This window comes from Triticum aestivum, chromosome 7A (genome assembly GCF_018294505.1).
Source record: "Triticum aestivum cultivar Chinese Spring chromosome 7A, IWGSC CS RefSeq v2.1, whole genome shotgun sequence".
Lineage (NCBI taxonomy): Eukaryota > Viridiplantae > Streptophyta > Magnoliopsida > Poales > Poaceae > Triticum > Triticum aestivum.
The window spans coordinates 400615853-400626976 of record NC_057812.1 but is presented as its reverse complement, the minus strand read 5'-3'; positions in this window follow the sequence as shown (position 1 = coordinate 400626976).

Sequence of the window (11124 nt, the reverse complement as noted above, 5' to 3'; positions counted from 1 at the left end):
TGATGTCGACACTTTTCTAGTTCCTGAGTTAACATGGTGTTCTTCTCCGTAAGCACCTGGTTGTACATTGATTCTTAAATCAGTTGTTTCAACTACTTTAAGTCTCGGGGGCTACTGGCATATGGTTATCATAGTCAGACAAAACAAACTTACCTGCACATCTTTTAAATGTTGTTTTGTGGCTCTATTAAGCCCATCTCGAGCAGCTCGGATATATGCATAGGCTGAGCTGAAGGCGTTAAATGACTCTTCTGAAAAGACAGGGTCTCGTAAAACGGCCGTGCGGCGCCGATGATTCATGGCGCTCTCCACTTCCGAGTTGGTGACGGATACATCATCCGAGTCCTCGGCTGGAGGACAGTCCGGCGTCATCCCCGCATTAGCCCCCGTCTTCGCGGCATGATTTGAATCCTGGCTACGGGAAGTATGACAAGCCGGACCCCCGGGTATAGTCCAGCACACCTTTTTCCTAATACAGGGTAAACGGAAAGGTCACAGTTGGATGTGACTGCAAAGGTGCATACTTGCAAATTCGTACCTCTTTGATGAAGGCTCAACTGTATCTTCGTTTGCCTTCCTCTCAGAAGGCTTGCCTGGTATGGGGGGCGCTCTCTTCGGAGATGCTCCCGGGACAGCATGGCACGCCGAACGCTTCCCCTTGTAAGCACATGACAGTGCGGTGGGTAAGGAGGAATGAGAAAACTATTTTGGATAAGGTGTCTTCAGATTACTTACACGTGAAGCAAGAACGAGGCTGGGGTAATCGACGATGATGGGTACATATGTACCACCATAGCTCATCTGATAGAATATTCCATCCTCAAGCTACACAAATATGTCCGGATCCTCTTCATATCCGGGGTCGAGATCCCGGTTGCGATTATCTGGCTGAGGAGCAGGGTCATGGATCCCCTCGACAGCCTTTCGCCATTCTTGTTATGAGCAAGATAAGATGCTGCCTGTCAAGAATGGTTCAGGGACAAGAATAAAATAGTGGTGCTGAACCTTACCCAACTGGGAGGATTATACATGGAAAACCCATCTCAAATTGGGGGACGGGTGAACTCCTCCTTCTCCGCTTTATACAGCTCGGCCAGTATTTTGGCTAGGGCGGCAAGAGTTTTCGGGCCCTTTCGTCCATAGCGTGAGGCGTCATCTTCTCTGTTATAATGCCACATGTGCAGCCCTCTATATTGAAGTGGCTGGATTCCCCGCGTTATCGAAATCGCCATCACCTCGGCTATTGACAATCCGGACTAGGCAAGCGTCTTAATAATACCCAGCAGCAGGCTGATCTCTGCACTATCCTCTTCCTCGAGGCTCCAAGGACGCCAGCTATGGTGTTTGTTCAGCGGAGCATTTGAAAACTTGGGGAGGCCCATGCGGACGGGGTCGGGTAGAGCGACGTCATCGATGTAGAACCATTCGGAAGGCCACTCTTCGGGAGCTTTCTTCGGCATGCCGGACAGGTATCCTGTCCCGGCGATGCGCCACACTTCATCTCCTCCCACTTCAAAAATTGACCCACCTTGATTGCGAGGGACGAGGCAAAACAGTCTTCTCCACAAATGGAAATGGGCTTTGCAACCCAGGAATAGTTCGCATAAAGCGACAGAACCCGCGATGTGCAGGACGGAGGCTGGGATAAAATTATGCAGCTGGAGGCTGTAGTACTCCAGAAGCCCTCGGAGGAATGGGTGAATTGGGAATCCCACGCCCCTCAGCAGATAGGGGACGCAACACACTCGTTCTCCCGCAGACGGATTGGGGAAATCCTCCGCCTGGATTTTGCCGTTGAAGGAGGCCGGTCCTGCTCGAACAGGGACCAGATCCGCAGGAGGGAGAAATCCCTGCGTTTGCAGCTTCACCAATTGGCTGTGGGGCATGGAGCACCTCTTCCACTCGCCTCTCTCTAGGTTGGTACGAGAAGAGGAGCTGGGAATGTTGGCCATGTTGGAATGGTTTTGCCTGACAGTATCTGAGGATTTTCTCCACGTGATGCCGAAAGGATCTGAGATCCAATCCCTTTAAATAGACATTCTTTCTTGCAGAGATAGGGTGTTATTTGCAAAAAATACCCTGACCATCCACATTCGCCCCACACATGGAGGATGAAGTCATAAATGCACAGAAGCCGAGGGGTGTGGCATTGAATTGAAAGCCAAACACATTACTTGGAAGACGTTGGAGGAGGAACCCGCCTTGTAATGCTGAAGACAGTCTACAAGCCTAACACCTCGTCTTTCAAGCCTGGTTCGGGGGCTACTGAGGGAGTCCTGGACCAAGGGGTCCTCGAGCGTCCGGCATGTTAGCCATGTGCCGGACTGATGGGCTGTGAAGATACGAAGACCGAAGACTGCACCCGTGTCTGGATGGGACTCTCCTTGGCGTGGAAGGCAAGCTTGGCGACCGGATATGTAGATTCCCTTCTTTGTAACCGACCTTGTGTAACCCTAGATCCTCCCAGTGTCTATATAAACTGGAGGACTTAGTCCAGATAGGACACTCATTATCATAGCCATACGAGCTAGGCCTCTAGGGTTTAGCCATTACGATCTCGAGGTAGATCAACTCTTGTAATACTCATATTCATCAATATCAATCAAGCAGGACATAGGGTATTACGTCCATAGAGAGGGCCCGAACCTGGGAAAACACCGTGTCGCTTGGCTCCTGTTACCATCGACCTTAGACTCACAGTTCGGGACCCCCAACCCGAGATCCGCCAGTTTTGACATTGACAACATGACCCTAGAAATCGGAAAGCCCCTAGGACAGGAAATCTCTAAAACTTTATTTTCAAAAGAATTCGTTACTTCTCATCTTTTCAGATTTTATCAAATAGTCCCTCTTACCTCAAATAGTTGGAATATATCATATCCCCTTTTGACCACTCAGAGGATCAATTGAAGCCAGTCCAAGAAGGACAAGGTATCACACAACTGATAACCACTTCAGAGTAAAGAGGATTTCACCATGCATTAGAAGAGTTGGAGCTACAACAGTTGAAGACTCAGATGACTTGAAGAATTTGAAGACTCCAAAGATTTATTTGACCTTCAGAAGACCAAACCCCTGTTATATACTTATGTTAGATGCGACGATTTGTGAGCTGTCATTTGTTTGATGTTTTTCCGACAGCCACAAAATAAAACCCGTTTCTTCCAAAACTATTGTTTGTATTGTGTGTATCTCCATCTCTCTTCCGTATCTCATCCCAAAACCCTTGGATCCAATAGATGATGAATGAAGATGGAGTTGTATTTCCGAGATTAATGACACAGCCGGAGGTAGCACAATGGATATGAAACATGGAAGATCGCACGAAGGAGCACCGTATTGAAGGAGAGTATATGGTTCCATAGACCTTACGGCGTATCACACAAGGTGTTGCAACATGGTGAGAGATACATCAAGCTATACAAGGATGGAATGGAGCAAATGATTGGGAAGAATTCAAGATGATTCCACTGAGGTCTCGTTTTATCTAGAAGCCCGGAGACAGTAAAATGAAGCAAACTTGTGCATGGAAGTTATGTGGAGAAATAGGACACACCCAGGAGGAACACAAGGATGGATGCCCTCATTGTGAGGAGAATCAGCCAACCGAAGAGTGCCCGACTGGGCAAGTTACTTGTTTCCTGTGTGAAGGAACTACACACTACCCTAGTTAGTGTCACATTTACCCCAAGGTACAAGAAATTACCAAGCAACAGAAAGAAGCCATGAAAGAAACCCTCAGAGAAAATTCAGAAGAACCTACAATGAAGGAAGTTATTGAAGACCTTGATAGTGAAGGCCTAAACCGATTTTTCACCCAAACCTACTATTCATGTGGAGAAGGACATTTTTCAAAGTATTGCACGAAGGAAAGCCAAGAGTATCAAAGAGACTTCCCGACAGCAGAAGTGAAGTTTGGCCCCCAGGAAATAGAAGCTCTGATCGTTATGGAGAAATCCAGGAAGAGAAAACGAAGGCATCCCCAGAACAACCCAATTTCTGCAGGCAAGGACCTGAGTCATATCACCTATTACAGGTGCAAGGATTTAGGTCATTACGCTAGTAAATGTCTAGAAAATAAGCCTAGAATCCAAGGAGCCTACATAATCACAAAGAAGCCCCGAGACTTGTCGGAAGTCATTTGTTTTCGCTGCAAGGAAGCACGACATTTTGCTGGGAATGTTTAGATCAGATGAAAGTTGGAGCTGAGTAGTTGAGATTTTGATATGGATAATAAGAGTAGTAGAAAGCAATCTTATTTTCATAAGTTCTATGAGTTGAATTATGTTTCTGGAAGCCTCAAAGTTTGTAATGAATTCATGAATCAATAAGGTTAATGTGTTATGATTTCTTCCTCTATGAACCAAGATTTTGGACCAGTTTTGAGGATATGAGAATATGGTTTATGGATGAATTTGTGAATTTCATCTTAAGGGTAGTAGTACCCTGTGAGGACACTTGACCCATGGAAAGGAAAATTTATTCCGCAGAGTGGAGTTTGGACAAAATGAGTATGAGTTTTATTCCGATATGTCAGTTACCTCAGGAGTATGAAGGAATGAAGTAATATTGGACTTAAAGGAGGTGTAATATTGGAATATGGAACAATATTAACTTGAGGAATGAGTTAAAGCTATACCAGCATTGAAGTATTGGTGACATACTTGTCAGCTGAGAAGACCCAATGTCAGAAGAAACCCACCATGAATGAAAGGACTCAAAGATTGGAGGAAAAGGTTATGCCCCTACTGGAAGAGCACCGGTAAAAGAGTTATCCCGAAGCTCCATGAAGACCGTCATTGCGAACCCAAAAGGATGAAGTACATGAGTTATGTTGGAAACGTAACCATGTTTCTAAGTGTGGTAGCACCTGAGACCTTTCCGCTCAATGATTCGCTGGAAGACCCCCAAACTCTAACCTTTTCTTGCTAGCCTCTTCGAATCTCGAGGACGAGATTCATTTTAAGTGTGGTAGGTTTGTAACATCCCAAAATTCTAAATTTTGGAATGTTATGTTAAATAAATAGTTCTGCTTGTTGTTTGATTGTGGTGTGGTTGCTTGTGTGAAATTGAGTGGAATTTGAAACTTTTTGGAAGTTGAATGAGAGGGAATGAAATGACTTCCCCAAACTTTCATCTTTGCATTTTGATCTCCATGCATTCAAATTCATTTTATCACAAAACCCTAGAATGAAGATGATATGACTTCTTCCATTTAAATAAATGAAAAGGGTTTTGAAATGATTTGAATTCCATTTGGAAATATTTCAAATTCGGAAACTTTATGCAACTCAAGGAGTTTCATGAGAGAAGATAAAATGACTTCTTCAAATCCTAAGAAAGAGAGTTGGAAGTTTCAAAGAATAAAATTGGAAGTCCCTTTGAATTTATTTTGAAACCCACTTTTAATTTGGAGTTATTAGGTTTTTATTCAAATTATTTTTCTCCAAAAATATACGATATGGAAAATACAGTAAAATGATTCCCTGCAATATAAAAATGGAGAGAAATTAATTTGAAATTATTTTGATATTTTAAAATATTTTTTATTTGATTTTAAAATGCAACAGTAGGACTATTTGCTTTGTTTTAGTTTTTGTGTAGTTTATTTGTACATGCAAATATGTTCATGGTTTAGGATTTCTTTTTATGAAAATTTTGATATATAATATTTCTATATAAAAGTCTTAATTTTTCCCTTTATTTAGATTTCGTGTGTGTGTTTATTTCAACAAAAATGGCCGAAGCCCTCTGTTGCCAACCGGCCCGACTCTCTTTCTCCCTCGGCCCATCTACACGCCAGCTAGCCTGCGCCGCCCGAATCCCCTATGCGCTAGGCTGGCCCAACAACCTCTCGAGCGTCGAAGCACTATTGCTCGGACTACCGAACCCCTCCCTCTCGCTCGCCTCACTCTCTCACACTAACATCGGGGCCCGCGTCTTCTTCCTCCTCACGCCAAGCTAAGGCCGCGCCTGAGCTAGCCCAACCACCACCGTATCCCATGATCCTCGGGATCTTCTCCTCGACCCGACCCCTCTCCCAAGTTGACCTCCCCTATATAAATCCCGCCTCCCTCGTTCCGTTCCCCCTATTTCCCCTCGCCGAAACCCTCTGCCTTGCCGGAATTTGCTCGCCGGAGTTCCCCTCTGCCACCGCCGCCGCCCATAGACCTCCCCGAGCCCTGCCGCCACCACCATTGGCCTCTCTTTCATCTGCTGCATCAACCCGACTCCTCGCCACGCCGAAGACCCGCGAGAGGAGCCGCCCTCTTCACCAACGCCGTCGACCACCGGAGCCGAATCTCGCTGAGCTCACCCCGCTAGTCACCGTCATCGCCAAGCGACGTGGAGACCACCCCAAGACTGCCGCGCTTCACCGCGTCCGCCCGTGATCTCTCCGATGCCGGAGACCCACGGGAAGTGTCGCCCGCATCACCGCCCGACGGCCACCTCGCCGGAGCACCCTGCCACCCGCGGTAAGACACCAGGAAATCCCCTCCACCGTCCGATCTATTTTGTGCAACCCCGATTAGACCTGCTTTCTTTTTTTTCTCTGAACCAGTATGCCCTATATTGCGAACGTCCATCATTTAAGCACCCCAGCGGATGACCCCCGAACCAATCATCGTGTGCCACCTAGCAAGGGGAGATCTTTTTTTATTTAGCCGCTGCCGCTGAAACCCCTAAGCCTCAGCCACCCGCCGTGGTAAACAATCAAAGCCACTCGCAGTGCGCCGCGTGGCACCTCTGCCATGGTCGGCCGAAACTTAATAGATTCAAAATCAGAATTCTTTCTGTTTTTTCTTTTATCATATCTTTGGTTCTGTATATCCAAATTAGATGATTCTTTTTTCTACTGGTTCATATTGATCTCATCTATCCAGTAAATTTAACCAAAAATATTTTTGAAATTTGAATTTGAACAGATTCAAATTTGAACTTTGTTAGGCCATAACTTTGGATTCGTAACTCTGATTTAAGTGATTCTTTTTGCAAAATACTCCTTGTGACATATACTTTAAAGTAAAAAGTGGATTTTGGAGATTGAGAAAAATCATGTTTATGCAACTTCAAATTTATCTCAAACCTTTGTTCGATCATAACTTTTGAACCGGAGCTCCATTTAGGATGAAACCAATTGTACTAGGTTCGTCTCGAAGAAATCTCTTCGTTGAGACCATTAGTGTTACTTTCATTAGATTCCTTATGCATTACAGTCAGCAACTGTTATGCTACTATTATTTGGTTTTCTTATGGATTTCTTTGTTGCTTTTATTTGTGGATTTTTATTATGAGTGTTAGAAATTACTTGCTACTATGTTTGCTTATATGAACGCTATGACTGTTTAATATAGATTTTCATCGGAGTGACTGATAGTATCAAGTTATTTTCAAGAGCGTTATTTTCTTCATCAAGTAATACCCGGCAAGTTCACTTTAACCATGTTTTTCATACCTATGTTTCATTTGCATGTAGTAGCACCCTTCCAACAATCCCTCCAGTAGTGTTATTGAATCTTCTAGTTGAGTAGTATGGACGAGGTAGGAGCCCATCTCCATGTAATCTAGCTCGGGACGTTGTTTAGTTTCAATGCTACGCTATAGTAGACGGGGTTGGTATGAGTGCTCGGGAGTGGTGTGAGAATGAAGGACCCTACGTCAATGACGACAACTTCATGATGACATCGGCAAGGACTGCATCTTCAGGACCTAAGACTTCAAGACCTCACGATTTTGAGACTTGAGACAAGAATTCAATACACACTGCTGGGTGAAGGACGAATTTGATGGGCACGGTGGAGCAACCAGTGGATGGCTGGGATGCATGGAGAAGTGCCATGACATCTTGTGGAAAGCTTCACCCAGACTCAAATAGACAGAAGAATACTTCATGCCCGGAAGCTTACCTGTGCAACCGCAAGTCATTATGGGCTCTTGCTTTGTTGACCTTAATTGTGACTCTGGCTGGGACAGTGCTAGGAGATGTAGAACTATGGTAGGATTGGATGTGCACCGGACAGTGGTCATAGGAACTCTTTCAAAGACCATGTTTCGGTCATCTTGTTCTCAAACACCCTGAAGTGCGAGAACATATAAGAGGGATCGAATCTTGCGGGTAAAGTGTACAGACCTCTGCAGAGGGTTAAAACCTAATTGATTAGCTGTGTCCCCGGTTATAGACAATTTGAGCCTATGGACTTGGATCTATCTCGTAACTCCCAACACCGGACTGATAATTTAATTGTGGGATACTTATGATGATTTGGGCTATGAGACATTGGTTGGTGGAACCATGTCATGATAGAAAGCTCCATAGTAAAGACTCCTGATATTCCTTTGTTGTAGGGAAAATAAAACCAGCTTTTATGCAAAACAAAACTCAAACACAGAGCCACAAAGCCATATTGCATATAGTACAACTTTATCATCTGCTTTCTTTTATTGTGATCTTGCCGGTACATTCAATGTACTGACCTACACGGCTGCAACATATCATGTTGCAGATATTTCTTTCGATGAGTAAGAGTACGGTACAGGGTTACGGTCTACACTCAACTTGCCGATGGTGTTGATGGGACTCCAAACCCGATTGTTTGTTTCTGCTGAGACTTACGAGGTATATACCTGTTTTATGTTATTTATACACGTGATTGCACTTTGATATATACATTGATGTACTGTGTGTGCCAGCATACTGATCCAGGGATGGCACAGATACATAGAGGCTTGGTCGTTTGAGGTCGGGTCTCTACACCACCACTTTGCTTGTTAGTTTTCTCAATAAACACAAATGACCGTTTTTGCGGCAACTATCCCGATTTCTTACATGGCTGGCCTAACGGTCACGTGCCACATCAGATGAATCGAACGACGAGTGGGTTGACGGCCATTAGGTCGCGCTAGCATAACAAAGCCGCGCTCTCCCACCACTCGCCCTGCTCACACTCCAGTCCACTCGCTCACACTCACAGCTCTGCTCTGTCCCCTCTTGTCTTTGTCGGAGCTCTTTGCCATCGCCAGAGGCTCGGTTCCCTCGCCGTCGTAGAAGGTGACATCGTGGAAGGATGGAGAGGAGAGAAGCACGGAGGAGGAGCTGGTAGGCATGGACCTGGAGCAGCACCGGGTAAGAGATTTGCTTTGCACCTAGGGTTAGGGTTCAAGTGTTCTTCGATTTGAGACCATCTTTGGAGTAGTTGCCCTTTTTCTGTGGTTAATTAGTGTGCTACAATGCAGGCGAACCCTGGCACCACCATAGATGCATCTTTCTATGGTAGAGCTGTAGATGCAAGCATCAAATGTAGACTGCACTTGGCCCCATGCATGAAATATGTTACATTTGAAGGAAAGGACACTGGGAGGAGGTTTATGGATGGGCTATTCCTTAGGTTAGTGTTATCCAACTAGGGTTTGTGTTCGTGGTAGTCAGTGGTTGCAATTTCTGTCAGTAAATTCAGTTAAAATCTGGGGATTGAACTATTCAATTGATTTGGACTGTGGTGCTGATTGAACTAATGTAGTTTGTTGTAGGTTCAGTTGATCAAATATGTTTTTAATAGTGATTTTGCAATGCTAGTATCTGGATTAGGGTTCTAGTTAAGTGGATTAGATATGTAATTGGTACTGGGATTCAACCTTTGCTATTGTGATTGAACAGTTATGTGCATGAATTATAGTATGCAATGCTGGTATGCTTTTAACAACTATTTTGTATGAATTAATGGTAGTATTGCTACTGTCATATAAGCTTAGCTTGAACTTCAAGTTGCATGAATCTCTGTTGTATCTGCATGTCTGATTGAATCAATGAATATCGCATGTATTTTCTTGTTTAAGTTAGCATATTTATTTTCTAATACTTGATGCAGGATAGTATTGACTATGGAGTTGCTGAGTGGGTTGATACCCCATGGCCTTCTATTCTCCAAATATGTTTGGTGAAGAGATGGTGGATGTTTCATGAGGAGAACTATGGCAGAGAGATGGACCATGAGAAGTATAAGAAATTGTTGGCCAAGGTGAACAAGCAGTAGGATACACTTGGGGATCAGCACCGTCAGCTGGTTGAGGATGCCAGTGTCGGTGTGAAAACCGACGGATCTCGGGTAGAGGGTCCCGAACTATGCATCTAAGGCGGATGGTAACAGGAGGCGGGGGACACAATGTTTACCCAGGTTCGGGCCCTCTCGATGGAGGTAATACCCTACTTCTTGCTTGATTGATCTTGATGATATGAGTATTACAAGAGTTGATCTACCACGAGATCGGAGAGGCTAGCCCTAGAAGCTAACCTATGGTATGATTGTTGTTGTCCTACGGACTAAAACCCTCCGGTTTATATAGACACCAGAGGGGCTAGGGTTACACAGAGTCGGTTACAAGGGAGGAGATCTACATATCCGAATCGTCAAGCTTGCCTTCCACGCAAAGGAGAGTCCCATCCGGACACGGGACGAAGTCTTCAATCTTGTATCTTCATAGTCCAATAGTCCGACCAAAGTATATAGTCCGGCTGTCAGAGGAACCCGTAATCCAGGACTCCCTCGGTAGCCCCCGAACCAGGCTTCAATGACGATGAGTCCGGCGCGCAGATTGTCTTCGACATTGCAAGGTGGGTTCTCCTCCAAATCCTGAGTACCTGTCGTAGCGAGTTGTGTCCGGCCTCCCATGAATGTTGCACTCCTCGGCTTCTGTGCCTTAATAATGGCTATCTTCCACGTGTCGAGCGAATGTGAGAGGTCGGAGTGTTTTTACATTTACCACCCTAACCAGGTAGGTGAATCGTCTATTTAAACAATCGGGGATCTTTAGATCTAGATCACACCACCTTCCCACAATGAGTATCCATCTAAGCGTGCCCGGAAAAAGCCATCCCATCATGGCCGGCCACCGCAGCTCCTCCTCTCGCCCCCGTAGCCCTAAGCCAGGTAGTTGGGAGAAGTGTTCTGTTCCCCATAGCCAACTAGTAGAGTTGCAGACCCAGGGGTTTCTCCCTCATGCGTACATGGTCCGCGTCTGAGCCGGACTAGCCACTTATAATGGCGGGGAGCAAGCGGAAAGCTTTCCCAACTCATCCACGGGGGAGCGGGTATGCCTCGTCCCTTATTTATTGAGGGGACTCGGATT